The sequence below is a fragment of the Mesocricetus auratus genome, unplaced genomic scaffold (genome assembly GCF_017639785.1).
Source record: "Mesocricetus auratus isolate SY011 unplaced genomic scaffold, BCM_Maur_2.0 Super-Scaffold_100007, whole genome shotgun sequence".
Classification (NCBI taxonomy): domain Eukaryota; kingdom Metazoa; phylum Chordata; class Mammalia; order Rodentia; family Cricetidae; genus Mesocricetus; species Mesocricetus auratus.
The window spans coordinates 71,653,067-71,676,231 of NW_024429191.1; positions in this window are offsets into that span (position 1 = coordinate 71,653,067).

Consider the following 23,165-nt stretch of genomic DNA (forward strand, 5'->3'; position numbering starts at 1 on the left):
AAGCCCAAGTGGGCCTGACGCCCACTCATGTGTGAGAACCATTGTCAATCAGATGTTCATTCCTGTTAACTCCTGCTTTGTGGGGACTCAATTTGCTACATGTTAGAACCACTTAGGTGTAAAACCCTCCAACTTCATCCATGTTATAGAGATGCTATGGCTCCCATCCTTTTGTTGTATTTTAATCATTTACGTTAGCATACAAAATAATGGATTTCATTATAGTACTTCCACACATATGCCCCTGTGCTTATTCTTATTCATCCTTCCCCCACCCCCCATTGGTCCCTCTCTTCTCCCCAATTAGTCTCTCCCCCCTGCTTTCATATCGTGTGTATTCCATAATCCTCTCTTATTTCTCACCTCCCTTATTATTCCTGTGGTCTTGTGGAGGAGGTGTGTCACTGAGGGTGAGGAGCTTTGAGGTTTCAAAAGCCCGAACTCTCTCTTTCCTCTCCTCTCCCCCACCTGTCTGTCTCATGGTTGCTGTCTCAAGATGTGAGCTCTAGTGCCAGGACATGCCTGCCTACTGCCATGTTGCCTGCAATAGTGGTCATAGACTCTAACCCTCTGCAACCAAGAACCTCGGATTGATGTCTTCACTTATAAGCTGCCTTTGTCATGGTGTTTTGTCACAGCAATAGAAAAGTAAGACACCTCTCCTTTTAGATCTCTTCCTTCCCTTTTTATTTCCCTATTTCAACTATTTTGCTGTGTGTGTGTACCCAATACAGATCATCACACCCAATTACTCAGCCTGCAAACAAGCTACGAGTCAGGTGTTTGGGAAGATGAGCTAGGCACATAATTAAATAAAAGTTGCAGGCAAGTTACATCCCTGCCAACTCTTACCTCATGGTGTCTTTCCAGACAATACTACCTCCACATACTACTGCAGGCAGCCCTGTGTCAAGCCCTGTTCTAGTCCTCATCATCTCAGGCCCAAACTATGGCAATATCCATCCAACAGGTCCGTGCCTCTAATTTGTAAGCAAGTGAAAGTCTCTGGACACTAAGAACACAGAAATGCCAACACTACTTGAAATAAGAACCTGAGTTCATATTGAAGAGAGGTTGTAAGAAATATAGGCTGGGCTGGGGCCTAGTAGACAACCAAACAAAACATTTTCTATGGGTATGATTGTGCAATTGAACAGAAAATCTGAGGGGTTGTCCAAATTGATTTGATAGTGAAACAGATTTCAGGTATAGCACACACTGGGCACATTGGATCTAGCGCTTAAATGGAATGAAGCGTCACCCAGGAGCTTTCTGAGAAAATGGAGACCTAGACATTGCCAATCCACTCCCCCCATATCTGGTGCCAATAAACCAAAACCTTCAACCTGTGTAAATCTTTCAAGACTAACAACTTCTGTGGTCCCCATCAGTTTGGGGACTAAAGGATCAAGTTCTTTAGCAAAGTCTTCATTAATGAATTCTCAGCAGCGGTAAATAATTGCAAGTCTGGCTCTCCTTATGCAAGAGGCCAATGATCCCAGATTCTTGGCTGTTTTCCAGATACCTGCATTCTCCAGCCACCTGGCCACATGGCACCACCCAGCTTGGAATTTTCTTTCAAGTTCTTCATCTGTGAAAATGCCACACAACTTTGAAGAGACAGCTCAAATGTCATTTAAGGTTTTCTTGATCTCCTGAGATGTGCTTGGAGGAATTCTTCCAATCATCTAAGCTTGTAATATTTAAATTGAATCTCTAATATCTCAATACTAAAAACATACATAATACATAAATAACGACATGTGGTTCTGTTTCTTTCTGTTTCTGTAGCTATTTGAAGTTTCCTGAAGACAGAGGTGAGCCCTCCACTCATCTTTGCATCTCTCAATCAATTGTGAGAAAGAAATCAATTATGGTGTTCTGCAAGTAGTAGGTATTCCATGAATATAATACACAGGTTTTTCCTGTAGATAGATGATAATAGTATTTGATCCTTTTCGGTTGAGAACTCTAAACTCCCTCTTGCATCAAGCATGGTGATGGCTTCTTTTACTTATTATTTAAATACATTATTTTATTTGATGCATCTTAAAGTCCTACCAAGCAGTTCTGGGTTTTATTTGACAGATAAAGAATTAAAGGTCAAAGAGCTAAAGATGAGCACCCAAGTTCACAGAGCTAGAGGACTGGAACCAGGAAGTTCCAGGAGAGGATAGTTTAGTAGGGTATCTGCTTACTATGGTATCATGATATCTGCTGAGACTAGAGAAACCTCAGGTAAGCATGCTCTTGTTTGATGCTAGAATGGAAGGATTCTTCCATGTAGGGTTGTAGTTGCATAGTCCATCCTTGAACACTGCACCTAAATTATATTCTGAAATTCTGAATTTCAAGATGACAGTGTCCAGAGGTGGTTAGGTCATGGGTGCGGGTCTTCATGAATGGAATTAGTGCCTCTGTGACACCAGACCAAGAAGGATTTCTTACCTCCTCCATCATGGAGGACACAGCAAGAAGGAGTCATCTGTAAACCAGAAAGTAGGTCTCGATAAAACTGAATCAATGCTGGCCTTGAACTTCCCATCCTCCCTAACTACAAAAGATAAATTTCTACAGTTTGTGAAGCATCCAGTGAATGATGTTACAGTGGTCCAAATAGTCAGCAGTAAGAATAAACAGGAACTGTGCCAATGGTTCCCAGCCCTAGATCAATTAAATCAAAGTCTCTGAATCCAGGCCATCTGTGGAATCTTTAAAGCCACCGGTGATTCCATCATACCATCTGCAATGTTGGCCACCCATCTCAATCACCCAGGATGCCTACCATAGTAGCACCTGGAAAGGTACTGCTAGATCCAAATCTTCTTTGGAGGAATCTGACATAGGCTAGGAGTAAAACCCACTATTCCATACCATGATATCTGCTAGTCAAATCCCAGTATGTATAAGCCACCTGTCTCTTGAACAATCACTCCATTATAGTGACAGAATGGTGAATTGAGAAGAGAAAAGAAGCAAACCCCTCACTGCCATGTGCTGGGAGCTGGTTAGGACACAGAAACTACCCCACAAATTCAGCCTCTTCAGCCCAGGGTTTGGACTCCACTGGGCATCTGAGAATAATGATTGGTTCATTTTAGGCAAGAGTTAAGAGGATTAAAGAATAACCAAGCTGTCACTATGTCCAAACAGTCACCCAAGTGAGTGGCAGCCTTGCTGCATCACCAGACAGCAAGACAAGATGCTCCAGCCTCCTGGTCTTCAGGTGCCTCACGAGTGAAATGGATATAATCATTGCTTTTCATATCCTAACAGGTTGTGAAAACAAAACCAGAGACAAGGTGAGAAAAAGCTTAGGGAAAGTGTTAAACAAATGTCTGGAAGAGCTAATAGAACAGAGCTGGGTGATTCGGCTGCCATGTGTGGAGACGCAATTCTGGGAACTGTGCACAGCTAGACACTGATTCTACAGCTATCCAGTGAGCACCCTGTGTGTTAGGCACAAGCCCCATCCTTTAAGGACCAGGAATAAAAGGGGAGAAGCAGCCGCAGTCTATTTTAGGACATGCCTCACTGGAACAAATGTTAGAAATGGAAACTAGAGCTGTCTCTTAAGAAATGCTTTTGAGAGCTAGGGTCTGGAGATTAGAGAACATTGACCACATAGGGAATTGTAGAAGGGAAAAACTGGTTCCAACAAAGGCTTCTGGGAGAGAAGGCTGCCTTGACACACTACCCTGAATACACCCAATTGCATTAATGAACTCATTTGAGTTGGTAAAACTCGAAGTGCTTGCGCTCAGGTAAGTAAGAAAGAAACTGGCATTCCAAAGAAGGCATCCTAAAGGAACAGCAGAGGTGATATGCCCCTAACTGGGGCCAATGTGACCCTGGCTGTCTGTAATGTCAGCTAGCTCCAATCTGCAGAGCTGAGGAGTGACACAGCACTTTCCCTAATTTACTTCATTTGCTGGATGCTGGAGACTCAGCGCTGGACCCTGGACTAGGTACAATGGGGAGAAACTGAAGAGTAAGCCACAGTTCCTGATATTAAGAAATTTAAGGTCCATTTGGGAGAGGCTACAGATGAGCATGGAACTGCTGCCATCTATGTGACTTAGGGATGTGTAAGTCAGAATTGTTTAGGAACTGCCAGACAAGTTGACTCCATGTGATTGTACCAACCTGCACATTGCCCAAAAATGCCCAGCTGAGAGGATGACCAAGGACAGCATTTTGCAATTCATCAGCCTGCAGGGAATGAATACCTCCTTGTAATTCACTGCAAGATGCCACTTGCGCTAGGTGAGGCCCTAAGCAGAGACTTTGAGAGTGATAAGAAATTCAGAATAAAGAACAAGGTCTTGATTGAAAAGCTTGGTGGGGAGCTTTAGCAAAGGAAACTGAGTTTCAATAGGATCTGCAGGGAGCTGGGTTGAAATGGGCGGGAGGCAGAATGGTAAACCAGAGGGGCAGAAGAGCCAGGCTCAGAGCTGAGGCTGCCACAGGCACAGCAGACACTCTAGGGATGATGAGCACTCGCTTGTCTTGGTACAGATCAGATGAAAGGGAATGGGTTTCAGGACAGGAGCGGGTTGGCAGCGTGCAGAGCAGGAGACGTGTGGTTTGCAAAGCAAAGAGGGTGGCAAGGCACATGCAAGCAGGGTGAGAGTGTGCACAGTAGGGAGGGTGGCAGTGTGCACAGCAGGGAGGGTGGTAGTGTGCACAGTAGGGAGGGTGGCAGTGTGCACAGTAGGGAGGGCATTGTGCATAGTAGGGAGGGCAGCAGTGTGCACAGTAGGGAGGGCGGCAGTGTGCACAGTAGGGAGGGCAGCAGTGTGCACAGTAGGGAGGGCAGCAGTGTGCACAGTAGGGAGGGTGGCAGTGGCACAGTAGGGAGGGTGGCAGTGTGCACAGTAGGGAGGGCAGTGTGCACAGTAGGGAGGGTGGCAGTGCGCATAACAGAAGAGGTGCGTGTTCCTAGACCTGACCATCCCAATAAACTCTTAGCTCCACAATTCATGTGTTTGTACCACTTAACAATTATCCTCTGCCTCTTAGCCTGGGATTCTCATTTATTAAAAAAATAAATAAAAGTTGTACGTGAAAGCCACTGCTGCAGGAACCATAGAAATCAAATGGTAGAAACAACCCAAATGACCACTGACAGACAAGTGGTTAACCAAATTATGGTGCATATGTATAATGGAATATTTTCAATAATAAATAGGAATGAAGTGCTAATTCATGCCTCAAACCTGAAAAACCTCTGTGAAAAGTGTCAGCATCAAAAGGAAGTCCCTTTTTTTCAAGCTTTAATGGGGGATGGAAGAGACAGACAGCCAGAGACAAAGATGGAGACAAAGAAAACAGAGAAGTTATAGATGAGGGAATTCCACGCCTGTATAACTGGCAGCAAAAGCTGTTTTCAAAAGACTAGCTAGATCCACAACCTTGCAAGAAGATCACTGTAATCTAACTCTCTCTACTCTCTCTCTCTCTCTCTCTCTCTCTCTCTCTCTCACACACACACACACACACACAAGCACATTCACACACACACACACACACACACACACACACACTTCTCCAAGGGCATCTGCTCAACAGCAGCTTGTTTAATCTTGAAGTGATAGGCCCTTGTTATTGATCCCTGTAGCCAAAGGTTATTGCTCTCTTTGGTTTCAAAATATCTTATGTGATTCTCCCACGACAGCCTTTAAAAACTTGCTTTTTTTTTCAACCTCCTTGAATCTGTTCATAGTTTATGATGTATGTGGATTTCCATTGCAATGTTCTGCTACTCTCAAATACAGATTATTATGGCAAGAAAGGGTGGGGGGGGACTCCCTAACCCCTCTGCAAGCAAATCCTCCGAAACACAATAGTGAAAGAGAGCTGCCTACCCCAGAGGCTTTTAGCCTGACTGACAATAGGAAGCTACTATGAGACTTGAGCAGGAAGAGGGCATAGCACCTAGAGTCTGGGAATGAATGTGCCTGCTCATAAGTGTGGGGGTCTATGCAGGGAGGAAGAAGGAAATTTTAGTTCTTACCAGCTCAGAAGGAACAAACTCAAACCCAAGAACTCTACAGCAGGCTGGTGTTACCTTCGTGTTTTCAAGACCCTGGTCCTCCAGACTCCTGAGACCCCGTGTGTTAAAGAGACAGCCCAGTTTCTCAATGTCCTTGCCTAGAAAGAAACAGCTGCTAGCTGTTCCAGGAGGTAGACCAGACACCTCCCAAAACAATGGGGTTTAAAGAGAGACTTCAGGGAGGGATAGCGAAGATTACTGATGTTCATCACACACAGAACGCAGTTCACAGGGATTGACTCCTTTAACTGTCATGATCTTCCTATATGATAGGAACTGTTGTTCTAGGCTCCATTTTACAGACACCAAAACTATTCAAGAAGTACATAATGAAGAAGGGAGGCTATGCTAGCTAGAGCCCTTGTGCCTCACCAGTCCATCATGGAGCCTGTCAGAAAGAAATGTGCTGAAAATATTAAGAACAAAAACCAGGGCAGAGATCAGTTAAGATAATATAAATAACAGCTATATTAAAAATAAGTAGGTGTTCAAATGAGTACATGTATAAATATGTCTAGAAGAGCAATAGTCACAATGTCCAGAAGGTGGATGGAAAGTGCCAAGACGCCAGGCAAATGGATAAATAAACTGTGGCATATTCATGCAATGGGTCATGTGCATCCATAAACTGTAACAGACTGCTGGCATATGATACTGCGTGGATGAACCTGAAGCTTAGTATGCTAAATGAAAAGGGACTAGACACAAAAGGCCACAAATTCTATTATTCCATTAATGTGACATTACAGCATAGAAATCCATAGTGCTAGAATGTGAATCCATGGTTGCTGGAAACAGACAGAGAAGGGAACCAGGACACTGTCTTTGTTTTGTAATTAGTGTAAAAGAAGTAGAATTTAATTCTGCCCTTCTCATACATAAGATTTTCTTGGTTCTTCTGTACTCCTCTTCTCCATTTCTCTACACCCCCCCAACCTTGTCCCTGTTAATTTCATGCCACATGTACCCTTTCAACTTCTCCACTCTCTTCCTTAAAACTTCCTTCCCTCTGCTTGTGGCCCCTAGTTTTAGGACCTATACCCACACTCTTTCCCATATAAATATACATGTATAAAAAATAAAGTGAGTGGCAGAAAAGATTGCTTAGTGGTTAAAGCACTGCCCACATAAGTTTGAGGACCAGAGTTTGGATCCCCAGGACCCTCATAAATGCCCTTTTGGGCATGGCTGCTCACCTGCAATTCCAGACTCAGAAGAAAAGGAAAGGAGATCCGCAGCTCAAGCTGGCTAAGGAGATTTGCCATATCAATGAGCTCTGGGTTTGATTTAGACACCCTGCCTCAGTGAATAAGGTGATAGAGCATGATTCCTAACATCAACCCTGGACTCAACATGCATACACACACACATGTATTTGCAACATAAACACATGTGCCCGCGTCATACAAATGTGCATATGTGCATACATACATACATGAAAATGAAAGGGGGAAATGAGTAAATAAATACATATCAATTTTGTGTTGATTTGGCTTTGGAGTAATGGAAAATGTGTTGGATGGAACTAGACAGAAGTAGTGACTGTATAATGTTGTGAATTATTCACTTTCAAGTGGCTAGCTTTATGTGATGAGAACTTCGCCTCAGTCTAAAAACTCAGAGTGGACAATGCTACCAATGAAGGGACCTGCATAAGAGGAGGGAATGAAAGGACAGCACAGAATGGATATAATCAGACTCTGGCCTACAGCTCATAGCTTTGCTTAAACCCAATTTTGTTTTTTACTTACTTCGTTAGTGGAAAAAATGCAGTAAATGGAAATGTCTTCCTCTCACTGAATACATCCCACGTTCCAAGCCTTATGGTATGAGTTTCATGGGCACAATTTATCTATCATTCCAACAGTTTCATGTGACTAAAACATACTTGTTATCCCCAAGCTCCATGAGCCAACCAGAGGCTAAGAGTGTTTTAAATGACTGCCCAGTAGCCTACTCTCAGTGAGTGATGGATTTGTGATTCAAGTTAGAACTCTCAGACTGTTCTCCACTGCAACTCACTACCTTCATTCAGAAGCCCTCCTAACACTGGGGTTGCTTTGAGACCAGGGAAGCCATTGCTGTGGGCACCCAGCTTTAAATCCTCTAGACAAAGAAAAGCAAGCTCACTCTTAGCAGCTGGCTCCAAAGCTCCCTGCCTGGCAGCAATAGAAAGCAAGAGCAGGCTGGGCTGGTTTAACCCCCAGAAACAGCTGACCTGACAATGGTTAACTCTTGAATTCCAGGCATCAGCCTGGGAATCCAGCATGGGACTGATCAAGACCCCCTGAATGTGGGTGTCAGTGAGGAGGCCTAGGGAATCTATTGAGCCTTGGGCTGCAGATCAGTACTCATCCCGAGTATACACACCGGACTTTGGACTCCCATCCAACAATATGAGGTGCACTCTCACCCTGAACTCTTGGGGGAGGGTCTAGGCCCTGCCCTGTAAGAAATGACAGACTATGGACACCCCCATGGAGGGCCTCACCCTCCCTGGGGAAATGAGGGGATAACGGGGAATTGGGGGGAGGGCACAGGAGGAGGGGAGGGAAAGGGAGAGGGACCTGGAACTGACTTGTGAAGCAACCTTGTTTCTTATCTAAATTTAAACTGAAAAATAAATTTAAAAAAAAGAAAGCAAGAGCAGGCAGCTCAGGTGTGCGGGTCTTCTCCACCAACCAGAGATGGATAAGGAACACGCACTACACCTTGGAGCAATTGTTTTGTTTTCAGTAAATTAAAATGCCTGTCAAATCACGGAGGCCATTTCTGGGACTTTGGCTACAGAATTATTCAGAAAAAGGCTTGCACAATAAATACCCAGACCAATTACAGCAAGAAGCTGAACATCAGAGAGAAGCCAGACTCCTTCCTGCAGTGTCCAAAGGGTAGAAATAATGAAGGACAGCGAAGGAGCCATCAAACACCCAAGCGAAGCTGAGTATGAAAAATGGATAATGAATCTTTTCAGGAGGAATCCAGGCACCAATGAGAGAAAAAGGTAGAAATAGCCCATGTCCAGGAATTCACACAGCTCAACTATCACTCAAGGGGTAAACAACCCAGGCTTACACTAGAGACACGGAGGAAATCTTAGGGATACTGAAGAACCTATTGGGAAAAAAAGGAGTGATCTGGTGAGTCTAGAAGAAACTTCAAGAAGCAAATAGTACTACCCACAAGCAACCAGCCACCTCTGTCCGTGCTTGAAATCAAAGACACAGCTATGTGATCCTCTTGAGGACACTACAGAAGTTAACGATTTTGAAAAAAAGAAAAAATATTAAATCAATGACTTTGGAAGCAAAATAGGTAAGTTCTATTGGGTGGAGAGATTTGTCAAAATTGGGAAATTACATGCTAACACCTCACACAGCAGACACAAGAGTTGGTCCCCAAGGCCTAAGTGTCCTAATGCTGAGATGTGACTTCAGGGTACTGAAGTTCTCTAGAGGAACATAACCAGTGGGGAATGTATTAAAATAGCTTCCACAATATGGTCAAGTAGCCCAACAATGGCCATCTTCACATTAGAGAAACTGAGACCTCCAATAGTTTCTCAGTTGATGATGCTGGATACAAAAGTCGTCCTAGTCTTACATTGAAGACTTAGAAGATTCTCACATAGCCATTCATCATCTTCAGTCCATATGGGAAGCTGGAAGAAACTAGGTTCTGGTGTCAGAGAAGGTTGGATGTAGCAGAGTAGATGATGACACCAGGAAACAAGTAAGTAGGAAAAAAACAAAGCCTTCTTTTCAGGTATACTTTTATCTGGGCTTCCACAAAAAGGTGCCACCCACATTTAGGGTCTACCTTCCCACTTCAAATAACCCAATCTAGAAAACCCTTCAAAGGTGTGCTCAATGATTTGTCTCTTAGTTGATTCCAGATCCAGTCAAGTTGAGAACCTGGGTTGGCCATCACAGTGGGCTATGTAGAAAACTGAGCAAGAATAGTTGTGGAATGCCTGGTTACAGGCTGACTACTCTAATGGGACTCCAGTCATGGTGACAGAAAAAGAATGAGCTTTAAGTGTGTTTCTTGTCACAGCTCCTCTTCTCACCAGCTGGGTGAACAGGCATGGCTCCTGACCTCCTGGAGATCCAGGCTTCTCATTTAAAGGATATGATACCACCTTCCATCTTCTTTCTAATTTCTTTCCTTAAAAAGCTCTTCCCTCTCTTTTTTGTTTGTTTTGAGTTTAGTTTTTTTCATTTTTTATTTAAATTAGAAACAAGTTTGCTTCACATGTCAATCCCAACTCTTTTTTTTTCTTTTCCTGTTTTTGTTTGATTGGATGTTTGGTTTGGTTTGGTTTGGTTTGGTTTGGTTTGGTTTGGTTTGGTTTGGTTTGGTGAGACAGGATTTCTCTGTGTAGCTCTGGCTGCTCTGGAATTTGCTCTGTAGAGCAGGCTGGTCTTGAACTCACAGAGATCTGCCTGTCTCTGCCTCTAGGGTACTAGGGTTAAAGGTGTGCACAACAACCTCATGGCCCCTCTTAAATTCTTTACAGAAAGAGATTTTTGGGCCCCACTTAAATCCTTTACATAAAAAGAGAGATTTTAAAAAGTAAAACCAAATTTCACAGCACATATATTAATTAAGCATCTACCATGCACAAATAACCCCAGAACTGTCAGGACTCCAAAAGAGGACAGAACAAGACACATACCAAGGGCACACAGTGCAAAGAACAGGGGCCCAACCTAGGAACTGGGAGCTTCACCTGAAGAGCTCCAGTTCTGCAACTCTGAGTTTTCTGTGAGACAGTTGGGGCCAGTAATTGCCCATTCACACCAAGCATCTCATTTCATACAGCACCCTGTCTGTGTGGCTGACAGCCAGCTCTGCCCTGGGCAAAACATCCACTGGAGTGTAAATGACATTTTTTTTAATACTTTTGTATATAAAAAATGCAAAAAGAGGCAAGAACACTGCCTCATGCCCTGAGTTTCTGGCTGTGAGGTAAACAGAGCTACTAGGCTGAGGGGACCTGGTGGGTGGGGCTCCCCTGTAGTTCTGGAACAACGTCACCACAGACAGTCCCTCATATGCCTTGCTCCCTTCCAACCTGTCACTCCATAACTCACAGTTGCAGAGATTACAGTCCATGGCCAGCTGGGTCTGTTGCTTTTATCAAACACTGTGGCAGGAAGAGTGTGGAAGACTAAAGCTGTCCAAATCATGGTAGCTAGGAGGTAGATCAGAGAAAGGACCCAGGGTTTCAATATCCCCTTCAAAGGAACCCCCCCCCCCCACTGAGACACCTTGCTCCATCGGAGCACACTTCCCAATAGGGCCATCAGCTCCTGTCCCTCCCCTGTGTGTACCTGGATCACAGCTACTTTTGCACCAATCTGTAATTGCTGAGCTATCATCCACCAGACAGGCAAATCCATCACATCTTATTTGTAGTCTGAGTGTTAAACATAAAACGAGGTATGTGTACATTCCCAACAAATATAGAATGAATGGATGAAAATAACTGAGTAAAGGTTGAGGAGCTTCTCAGGAGTCCTTCGTGCATGCATGCATTCAGTCCAGTAGTTGCTTGTGCAAATCCCCAGGCACCGGTAGTCCCGTGTAAGCTGAGTATGTAGAGGATGGAGCTCTGGAGGGGAAACAGCAGCTGGTCTGCAACTGCTGCAAATCAAGCTGCTTCTCAGTGGAGAGCATAATCAATCCTTGGAGTGCTCTTAAGCCCAGATCAGTGGTTCTCAACCTGTGGGTCATGCCCCCTTTGGAGGTTGCATATCATATATCACGCATATCAGATGCTTACATTAGGATTCATGACAGTAGCAAAATTACCATTATGAAGTAGCAACAAAATAACTTTATGGTCGTGGGGACCACAACATGAGGAACTGTATTAAAAGGTTGCAGCATTAGGAAGGTTAAGAACTGCTGCCCTGGATCCACAAGATTTTATATCTTAGACAAACAACACTTCCCCCAAGGTCCCACTGGTGATGATGAGCACCTGGTTTCACACCCAGGCAATGTGACATCAGATCCATGAACTCAAACCTTTCAGAACAGCCTTCCAGTTTGGATATGGTCATCACTCCTCGCACCTTGGGTCCAAAAGACTTGACTGTGGTTTTTTTTTTTATTGTGTATACAGCCTTCTGCTTACAGGCCAGCAGAGGGTACCAGATCTCATTCAAGGTGGTTGTGAGCCACCATGTGGTTGCCAGGAATTGAACTCAGGACCTCTGGAAGACCAGCCAGTGCTCTTAACCGCTGAGCCATCCCTCCAGCCTTGACTGTGTTTTTTTATCGAGGCCTGTAATTACATGGCATTAACTTTACCTCGATAGTCCGTGCCATGACCTGACCTGCAAGATCTCTGAGTCCTGTGAACCAGGAGACCAGAGGTCCTGTAATGGAGGCCTTGGGAAGGAATGTTTGGGACGGGAGCAATGGCCCACATGATGCACAGAAGGGACCTACATGAGCCTCCCAAAGCCCAGGGTGGGGAAAAGCCTTTGAAGCATATGCAGCCTGGAACATAAACTGCCTGGAATAAATTGTCTCAGAAGGAGTGCCCAGGCGAAGTGTTTTTAAAACTAAAGTTCCATCAACTCACTTAAAATGCTGTCCCCCAAACCCTCTCTAGCTAGCTACATGGAATATGCCTGAATAAGAAATCCACTCAAATTACTTATTGTTTCTCAGAGGGACTGTCACCCACAAGCTGTCAGCCTGTGTGGCAGAGAAGCCCAGACTAAAAATACCAGCAGAACTCCTAGTCTCAGAGAGTCCTTCAGTATTAAAGTTAGGACAGCAAAAGTAATAAGAAAATCTTCACTTTCTTCAAGATAAGAGCTTGATATAGCTTCTCTGTAACCATCCTCACAAAGTTAGTGCAGTTAGTCCAGTGTGTATGTGTGAATAACCACTGGACCAGAAAGATTGCCTGTAACCAAAGCCATCACCATGTACAGTACATGCATGCCTAAAGGAAGGAAAGAAGAAATCCACAATAAATTGTTAGCTGTAGTCTTCCTGCCATGCTCTAGTAGGTAAAGACAGTTTTCTGTTCTTTTAATCGACACCTATTTGCTAACATTGTTAAGTATGAGTCACCTGCCAGCATAAAGGACAAGCAAGTCACATTCTTGAATATTCTCACATTATCCAGTTGCTCATTTTCTCGTTCTTAGGCTAGACACCCCTTCCCAAATGGCTTAAGAATCATCAGACTAGCTTGTTTAGTTCCATCCCAGCTGCTAGATAAAAAGAACACAGGAGAATCCAATGACAGGCAGTGGTCTCTGCTCATGGCCTGCTCAAGTCAATGGTTGTTGACTGTCCCTCTTGCTGGTAAAGTTTCTGACCCAGGTGAAAGGCACCCTTGGGTTTCACACTTGTGGACACTCAGAGTTCCAGGTCCTCAATTCGCAATCACAAGCAGAGCCTTGTTTCAGGCTCAGCAACTCTGGCTGTACTTTGTGGAGGCTCCATTCCCCTTCCCAAGAGCAACAAATGTTCATAACCATTGAGCCACCTCTCCATCCCTCTTAGTTTGGTTTCTCATTCACATCAGGACCACCTTCCCAGGGATGGTACCATCCACAGTAGGCTGTACTCTTTCACATTGGGACCCACTGCAATGTATCAAGGAGTGTCTTTGAACTTCATAATGGAAGTCCAGGGTCCTGGATACTTTTCTCCCCTGCGACTCCTTATCTACCACACAAATGGAGCCCCCCCCTCACAGTGACAACTGCACAGGTCTAAGGCTACTTCTAGGGAGAGCCTCTTACCTCCTTTCCCCAGCATGGAACATAGCCTTCGGTCAGATAAAAACCAGTTGGAAAGTAATGGGTTTTATTTGACTTATATGGTATATATAAGGGGAAGTCATGGCGGGAACCTAGAGGCAGGAACTGAAGCAGAGGCCATGGAGGAATGCTGTTTACTGGCTTGCTCCTTCTGGCTTGCGCAGCTTTCTTTCTTCTGTTTAAATCATATTTTGTAGATTTCTTTTGCATGTGTACGAGTGTTTTGCATGCATGCATGTCTGTGCATCATGTACATGCCTGATGCCCATGGAGATCAGAAGAGAGCTTCGAATTCTCTGGAATTGGAGTTATAGGTGGTTATGAACCACCATGTGAGTTCTGGGAATCGAACCTGGGTCCTCGACAAGAGCAACAAATGCTCATAACCATTGAGCCTGCTATCAATGGGCATACATTTTATTAAGGGGAAAGTTTACTTTTCATTAGGATATAATCTTCATTTTGTGGATCTTCATTAGGATATAATCTCCATTTTGTGGATCCTCATAGTTTGTTTGATCATGGAAAGTATTATGTTCCAAAGAACAATCCAACAAGCTAAAGCCAAACACACTCACTCACCAGCATTCCTCTAACTGAACAGGCTCTGAGCACATGTTCCAGAATAGCTACTTTTTTGATGATTTTTTTCTTTTTAATCTTTATTTTTAAATTTAAATTTAAACTAGAAACAAGGTTGCTTCACATGTCAATCCCAGGTCCCTCTCCCTTTTCATCCCCTCCTCCTACACCCACTCACCAACCCCCATACCCCTCATTTCCTCAAGGAGGGTGAGGCCCGCCATGGGGGTGTCCATAGTCTGTCACTTCATCCAGGGCAGGGCCTAGATCCTCCCCCAAGAGTTCAGGGTGAGAGTACATCTCTCATTGTTGGATGGACACCCAAAGTCCATTTGTATGACAGGGATAAATACTGATCTACTACCTAAGGCCCAATAGATTGCCTAGGCCTCCTCACTGACACCCACATTCAGGGTGTCTTGATTAGTTCTATGCTGGATTCCCAGCCATCAGTCTGGGATTCAAGAGCTAACACTTGTCAGGTCAGCTGTTTCTGGGGGTCAAACCAGCCCAGTCTTAACCCCTTTGCTCGTCAGGCCTCCCTCTCTGTCACTGGGTTCCTTGAATTCAGCTCAGTGTTTAGCTGAGAAAGTCTGCCTCTGCTTCCATCAGCCATTAGATGAAGATTATGTTCCCCAGACTCTCTGGCCATGGGATTGTAGGCTGGCACTCCCCAGATCTATGTCTAAAATCCATATATGAGAGAGTATACACCATGTTTGTCTTTTTGTGACTAAGTTACCTCACTCAGGATGGTTTCTTCTAGTGCCATCCATTTGCCTGCAAATTTCAGAATTCCATTGTTTTTTTCTACTGAATAGTACTCCATTGTGTAAATGTACCACATTTTCTGTACCCACTCTTAAGTTGAAGGGTATCTAGGTTGCTTCCAAGTTCTGGCTATTAGAAACAATGCTGCTATGAACACAGTGGAACAGATACCCTTGTTGTATGAATGGGCATCTTTTGGATATACTAAGAGTGGAATTGCTGGGTCTCATGGTAGGCTTATTCCTATTTTCCTGAGGAATCTCCATACTGATTCCCAAAATGGCTACTTGAGTTGGCACTTCCACAAGCAGTGGAGGAGTGTTCCCCCTTTCTTCACAACCTCTCACACATAAACTTCCTTTGGTGTTTTTTATTTTAGCCATTCTGACAGTAGTGAGATGGTATCTCAGAGTTGTTTTGATTTGCATTTCTCGGATGGCTAGGGATGTTGAGCACTTTCTCAAGTGCCTCTCAGCCATTTTAGACTCCTCTATTGAGAATTCTCTATTTAGTTCTGTAGCCCACTTTTTAATTGGATCCTTTGGTGTTTTGGAGACTTGCTTCTTGAGTTCTTTGTAAATTTTGGAGATCAGCCCTCTGTCAGATGTGGGATTAGTGAATACCTTTTCCCATTCTGTGGGCTGCCTTTTTGTCTTGTTAACTATGCCTTTGCCTTATAGAAGCTTCTCAGTTTCAGGAGGTCCCATGTATTGGCCTCACTGTCTGTGCTACTGGTATTAAGTTCAGGAAGCGGTCTCCTGTACCAATTCATTCAAGGGTACCACCCACCTTCTCTTCTAAGTGTTTCAGTGTGGCTGGATTATTTTGAGGTCTTTGATCCATTTGGACTTAAGTTTTGTGCACAGCGATAAACATGTATCTATCCGCATTCTTCTACATGCCAGCATCCAGTTATGCCAGCACCATTTGTTAAAGATGCTTTCTTTTTTCCATTGTATATTTTTAGCTTCTTTGTTGAAGATCAGATGTCCATACATGTATGGGTTAATATCAGGGTGTTCAATTCGATTCCATTGGTCTACCTGTCTATTTTTGTGCCAATATCAAGCTATTTTCAGAACTACAGCTCTATAATAAAGTTTGAAGTCAGGGATGGTGATGCCTCCAGATGTTGCTTTGTTGAATAAAGTTGTTTTGGCTATCCTGGGTCTTTTGTTTTTCCATACAAAATTAATTATTGTTCTTTCAAGGTCTGTGAAGAATTGTGCTGGGATTTTAATGGGGATTGCATTGAATCTGTAGATTGCTTTTGGCAGGATTGCCATTTTTTCTACATTGATCCTACCTATCCAAGAGCATGGGAATTCTTTCCAATTTTTGAGGGCTTCTTTAATTTCTTTCTTTAAAGACTCAAAGTTCTTTCAATATAGGTCTTTCACTTATTTAGTTAGCGTTACCCCTAGGTATTTTATGTTGTTTGTGGCAATTGTAAAGGGTGATGTTTCTCTGATTTCTTTCTCAGCCCTTTTATCATCTATATATAGTAGGGCTACTGATTTTCTTGAGTTGATCTTGTAGCCTGCCACTTTGCTGAAAGTATTTATCAGCTGTAGGAGTTCCCTGGTAGAGTTTTTTGGATCACTTATGCAAACTATCATATCATCTGCAAATAGTGAAAGTTTGACCTTTCTTTCCAATTTGTATCCCCTTGATCTCCTTTTGTTGTCGTATTGCTCTAGCTAGAACTTCAAGTACAATATTGAAAAGGTATGGAGACAGTGGACAGCTTTGTCTTGTTCCCGATTTTAGCAGAATTGCGTTGAGTTTCTGCCCATTTAATTTGATGCTGTTTGTTGGTTTGCTGTATATAGCTTTTATTATGTTTAAGTATGTTCCTGTTATCCCAGATCTCTCCAAGACCTTTATCATGAAGGGGTGTTGGACTTTGTCAAAGGCTTTTTCTGCATCTAGTGAGATGATCATGTGATTTTTATTTCTCAGCTTGTTTATATGGTGGATTACATTGATGGATTTTTGTATGTTGAACCATCCCTGCATCCCTGGGATGAAACCTACTTGATCGTGGTGAATGATTGTTTTGATCATTCTTGGATGTTCTTGGATCAGATTTGCCAGTATTTTATTGAGTATTTTTATATCAATGTTCAGGAAGTTCTGAAGTTCTCTTTCTTAGTTGTGCCTTTGTGTGGCTTGTGTATAAAGGTTATTGAAGCCTCGTAGAAAGAGTTTGGCAAAGACCCTTCTGCTTCTATTGCATGGAATACTTTGAGAATAATTTGTATAAGCTGTTCTTTGAATTTCTGGTAGAATTTTGCACTGAGGCCATCTGGGCTTTTTTTGGTTGGGAGACATTTGGTGACTGCTTCTGTTTCCTTAGAGGTTATAGGTCTTTTTAAATTGCTTATCTGTTCTTGATTTAATTTTGGCAAGTGGTAGCTATCCAGAAAGTTGTCCATTTCCTTTAAATTTTCTAATTTTGTGGAGTACAGTTTTTCAAGGTATGACCTGATAATTCTCTGGATTTCCTCAGAGTCCGTTTTTATGTCCCCCTTTTCATTTCTGATTTTGTTAATTTGCATGTTCACACTCTGCCCTTTCATAAGTTTGGGCAAAGGTTTATCTATCTTGTTGATTTTCTCAAAGAACCAACTCTTCATTGCATTGATTCTTTGTATTGTTTTCATAGTTTCTACTTTATTGATTTCAGCCCTCGATTTGATTATTTCCTGGCATCTACTTCCCCTGGGTGAGTTTGCTTCTTTGTGATCTAGATTTTCAGATGTGCTGTTAATTCTCTAGTGTAACTATTCTCCAGTTTCTTCATGTGTGCACTTAGTGCTATGAACTTCCCTCGTAGCACTGCTTTCAAAGTGTCCCACAGATTTGGGTATGTTGTGTCTTCATTCTCATTGAATTCTAGGAAGTCTTTAATTTCTTTTTTATTTCTTCTTTGACCCAGGAATGGTGCAGTTGTGCATTATTCAATTTCCATGAGTTTGTAGAGTTTCTGCAATTTGTGTTGTTGTTGAATTCTAATTTTAACACATAATGATCTGACAAGATGCATGAAGTTATTCCAATTTTTTGTACCTGTTTAGGTTTGATATGTTGCCAAGAATGTGGTCGATTTTTGAGAAAGTTCCATGTGGTTCTGAGAAGAAGTCATATTCTTTTTTATTTGGATGGAATATTCTATAGATGTCTGTTAATCCAATTGGGTGATAACTTCTACTAGCCCCTTTGCTTCTTTGTTAAGTTTCTATCTGGTACAGAATAGCCACTTCTAAAAGCTTTTCTTTCTACTCCCAGCCATGCCTAGACCTCTGACTCTGCGTCTAGCAGAGTTCTTCTTTTTCTCATGGCCTTCCCAACGCGAGCTCTTTCTTGATTTCTCAGTCAAACTCAGATCAAGACAGGAAGAGAAGGATGAAGGATTTGTCCTTACATACTCATACATGCACATATGGTGTTTATTACTGTATACATAATACAAGAACATGTATACACACAAAAATGTTACTTGGAGAGCTGACCCATCTACCTCAGAGAGTATGCTTAGTTAAACCACAGCTGCCAATGCTGTGTGCAGATGGCAAGAGGGATGATGGGGTTGTGAGGAAGGTTCTCCACATTCAGTTCAGATTTTGAACAGCAAAGGTCTCTTCTCCTTAGAAGCAATGAACACTGTCTTCCATCTGCACTGAATGGGGACCACTGTCACCAACCTGTGCATCTGATGAAAAGGAGTCAAAGAAACGGGAATTCCCCAGACAACACTGTGTGCATCTGGAAACACGTGGGATATCCCCTCCCACAGAAATCAACACAGAATGACTAGAGGCTTGGAGAATTCTCTTTGAGCAGATGATGTCAGTGTAAGACTGAAGGAATCATGCTTCCCCAGAGGAAAAAAGATCCATCACAATCCAGTGGGAGAGTCATTACCAGCCCACCTCTGTGTGGAGACTCTGGATGGTGGCAGCATTCATGTGTCCTTCCAATTCACTTCCAGTAAGTATGTATGGCAAATGGTTCTACTACAGAATAAGACTCACTTTTCACAAATCCCTCTTAGGTGTGTTAGGGTTTATTGGTTTTGTTTGTTTGGGGGATTTCTTTGTTTGGTTTTTTAAATGAAACTTTATTCCCAGGGATAAATCATATAGTATATGAATATCTTTCAATTAAATGATACTTCACCAAATTTATAAATATATACATACTGATCACATACATATATACATACGTAACAGTCTTATTTGATTCTTTTGAATTTTTGAGTTATATATTTTTGGTTTTCATTATTAACATTAATATGGAAACTGGTGGGAATTCTAGTATCTACAGTGAGGAAAACACTTATAAAAATGATTTCTGAAAAAAAAGTGAAAAAAATTTGAAAATATATAATGTGTTTGAGGCCAGCCTGATCTACTGAATGAGTTCCAGGACAAGCCTCCAAAAACAATACAGAGAAACCCTGTTTTGAAAAACCAAAAAAGAAATATATATATATATATATATTTTATAGTTCCATCATGGTAAGGAAGGCATGGTAACAGGTAAGAAAGACATGGCACCAGGAGCAGGAAGTCAGCTAGTCACATTTGTAGTTACAAAGCAGAAAGAGATAGATGCTGGTTAATTTCAGTTAGAAACAAGCTTATTTCACATGTCAATCCCAGCTCCCTCTCCCTTTCCTTATCCCCCTCCCTCCCTACCAGGCTCCCCAGTCCCCCGCCCAATATCTACTCCGATCCCCAAGGAGGGTGAGGCCCTCCATGGTGGATCTTCAGAGTCTGTCATTTCATCCAGGGCAGGGCCTAGGCCCTACCACAAGAGTCCAGGCTGAGAGAGCATCCCTCATTGTGGGATGGGCACTCAAAGTCTATTTGTACACCAGGGATAAATACTACCCAAGGCCCCATAGATTACCTACGCCTCCTCACTGACACCCACATTCAGGGGGTCTGAGTCAGTCCCATGCTTTCCACACAGCCATCAATCTGGGGTCCAAGAGCTCCCCTTGTTCAGGTCAGCTGTTTCTGTGGGTTAAACCAGCCCGGTCTTAACTCCTTTGCCCATCAGTTTGCTTTCTCCTTTTTATGAAGCCCCAGGACCCCAGGCAGTTATTGCATACCACCACCCATATGCAGTAGGATGGGTTTCCCACCTCAGTTAACCTAATCTAGATAATTCCTCACACACATGCCAAGAGGCTTGTCTCTTTGGTGTTTATAGATCCTGTCAAGTTGTCAATTAATATAATTCATCACACCTTCCCATTGTGTAAATTTACTTGTATAATTATGAGGGAAATGTCCAAAGTAAGATAGAAAGTCCAGGTGTGGCTTGGACATCTGTCCACCTCTCACTTTGCCGCTGTATAAATCTGTGTGTGGCAGAAATATGACAGACTCAAATATTATACTAACTAGAAGATGGGGAGTTTAATGGTGCATAAATGGAAATTATTAGATAGAATATCCAAGGAAGTTATTTAAAAGGTTTCTCTTTTGCATTTAACACTTTCTATAATCTGCTTCTTGGGAGGTAGACATGATGGCTGGAGATATAAGGGCCACATCAAGACTCTGAAGAGACCTTAAAGATAAAAATGTATATTCCAAGACTAGGAAAACAGGGGGATAGCAAGATTCTGAGTCTCCGCTGATATCATAAAGATTACATATCAGCCTGTGACAAATTGCAGGAAAAATAAACACCCATATCACAAGCTGCTAATATTTAGATTTTCTATAACATTTAGATTCATGATAATTCATAATCCACGCTATCATTAAGATATTAACAGAAGGGCTAGAGGGATGCGCTTAAGAGTTCATACTGTTCCTCCGTAGGCACCAAATTTTCTTCCTAACACCCATGTTGGATGGTTGACAACCACCCAGTTCCAGAGAATCCAACATCCTCTCCTGGATCAATGGGCACCTGCACCCACACAGACACACCACATACACGTAATTAAAAATAATAAAACTAATCTTCTAAAAGTTTTAAAAAATATTAAAACACAATTTCTTAAAGATACAGATCCTTATACCAGTAACCGCTGATACTAGAGTTGTATAATGAAATTGTGTAGAATAGCAAAGCTAGTGATAAAGTAATCATAAAAACAATTCCATTTTCAGAAAAGAATATTGAAACCTAAAAATGTGAAGTAACTCAAATTCACCCAGTTCCTAAGCAAAATACCAGACTTAGCTCCAACCTGTAACATAGCCAGCTTCCTCCAGAAAATCTAAATGAGGGCTACTTTGTCAACACAACAAATTACACATTACCATCTTTTCCCAGACTTCCTTTTCTAGGCCACCCTCTCTCTTCCTCCCAAGGTGACTTCTTAAACAATACCAAGACAGAATGCTATGCCAATCAGACTGGGACAAATGCCTGAACAAACAGGAAACGAGAAGGAAAGATTTATCCGGCTTGGCAGCCTCAGCAGTCTTAGCCTGAGATGGGCTGGCATTGTTGTTTCTAAGCTATGGCAGAATGTTATGGTAATGGAAGTATATGGAAGAGGCTACCCGCCTTACATGACCAGGAAGTAGAGAATGAGAGATGGGCAAAATACCCTTCAAAGGAACACCCACCATGACCTCTCCAACCAGTAATGACCTCCCAGTAATGACATCACGTTACAAAGCCATGTAAGGTTTAACCCACAGAGCAATGTGGGTTTTGCATGACACAATCACTCCTGAATGATTATATCCAGCAGCTGAGAACAAAGTCTTCATCACTTTTGCACTCTGGGCCAGGGAGATGGCTCAGAAGATAGCAGTGCTTGATGTGCAAGGACCTGAGTTCAAATCCTTAGTACCCATGCAAAAACTCATGTGTTTCATTAACATGCTTTAAACCCCAATGTTGTGAAAGAGGATCACTTTAGCTTCTGGATGCCAGCCTAATTCCAGGTTTAGCCAGGAGACCTTGTCTCAAGGAAGGAAGACGGAAGATGATAAAGCTGAGCAACGAAAATCCTATTGTGGCCCCCGAATATGTAAATAGGAAAACACGTGGCCATATACTACAAACACAGTACATGTACCACACATATGCAGCACACTCATACACAGATCAGATAAGTAATAAATAGCCTTTGTGGGGACCTTTTATATTTAAAACACAAGAAATGTTAATACTTCTAAAAAAGTACCTTGAAATAAACAAGAAATAAACAAATACATAGGAAAAGATAAGAAGGTAGAAAGAAAAAAAATCACTCTAAAATGGAAACCATACTTTGTCGATAAAGTTTTATTGGAACAAGTCATTCCCATTCCTTTACTTGCCACCTTTGACTGTTTTGTGCTACAATTGCTGAACTGAGTATCTGCCACAGACCACATGGAAAAAGAAACTGAAAATACTTAAGATCTGCTCTTTTACTGAAACACTTTGCTGACTTATGGTAGAAAGAAGTATACTTTCTTTCCTCTTTGGTGGCCTTAATAACAATGCCATTAATCCATCAAAGAATTCCTCATAAGCTTCAGAGGAAGCCATTGAAAGTCACGAGCCCATACAATCCCTGCCACCAAACCTCAGTCATGTAACAGATAGTCAGTTACTCCCTCAACCAGGAGTATTCAAGTTATGGCCACATGCTTAACGTTTGTAGTTGCTTTCTTTCTTTTTTCCCATTCTTTCATTTTTTATAAGAAGAAGAAAACCACAAGACCCCTAGAGTTCAATAAGATCGTTAAGCAAGAGGACAGGGCAAGAGATGAGAGAAACGCTGTTGGTGTGATCTTCAGGATCTCCTCCCATCACGCAGCCTCAATAAAGAATGGCAGGGCTGGGCAAGGTCAGGGGAGATGAGGTGGATGCTATGAAAGAAGAAATAAGGAACACTGGAGAAGGCAGAGGATTCCTAAGTGGAGGCAGGAGAGACGGATGGACTGTCACCCAGGGTAAATTGCTCTGAGGATGAGAAATGTACCAAGCAC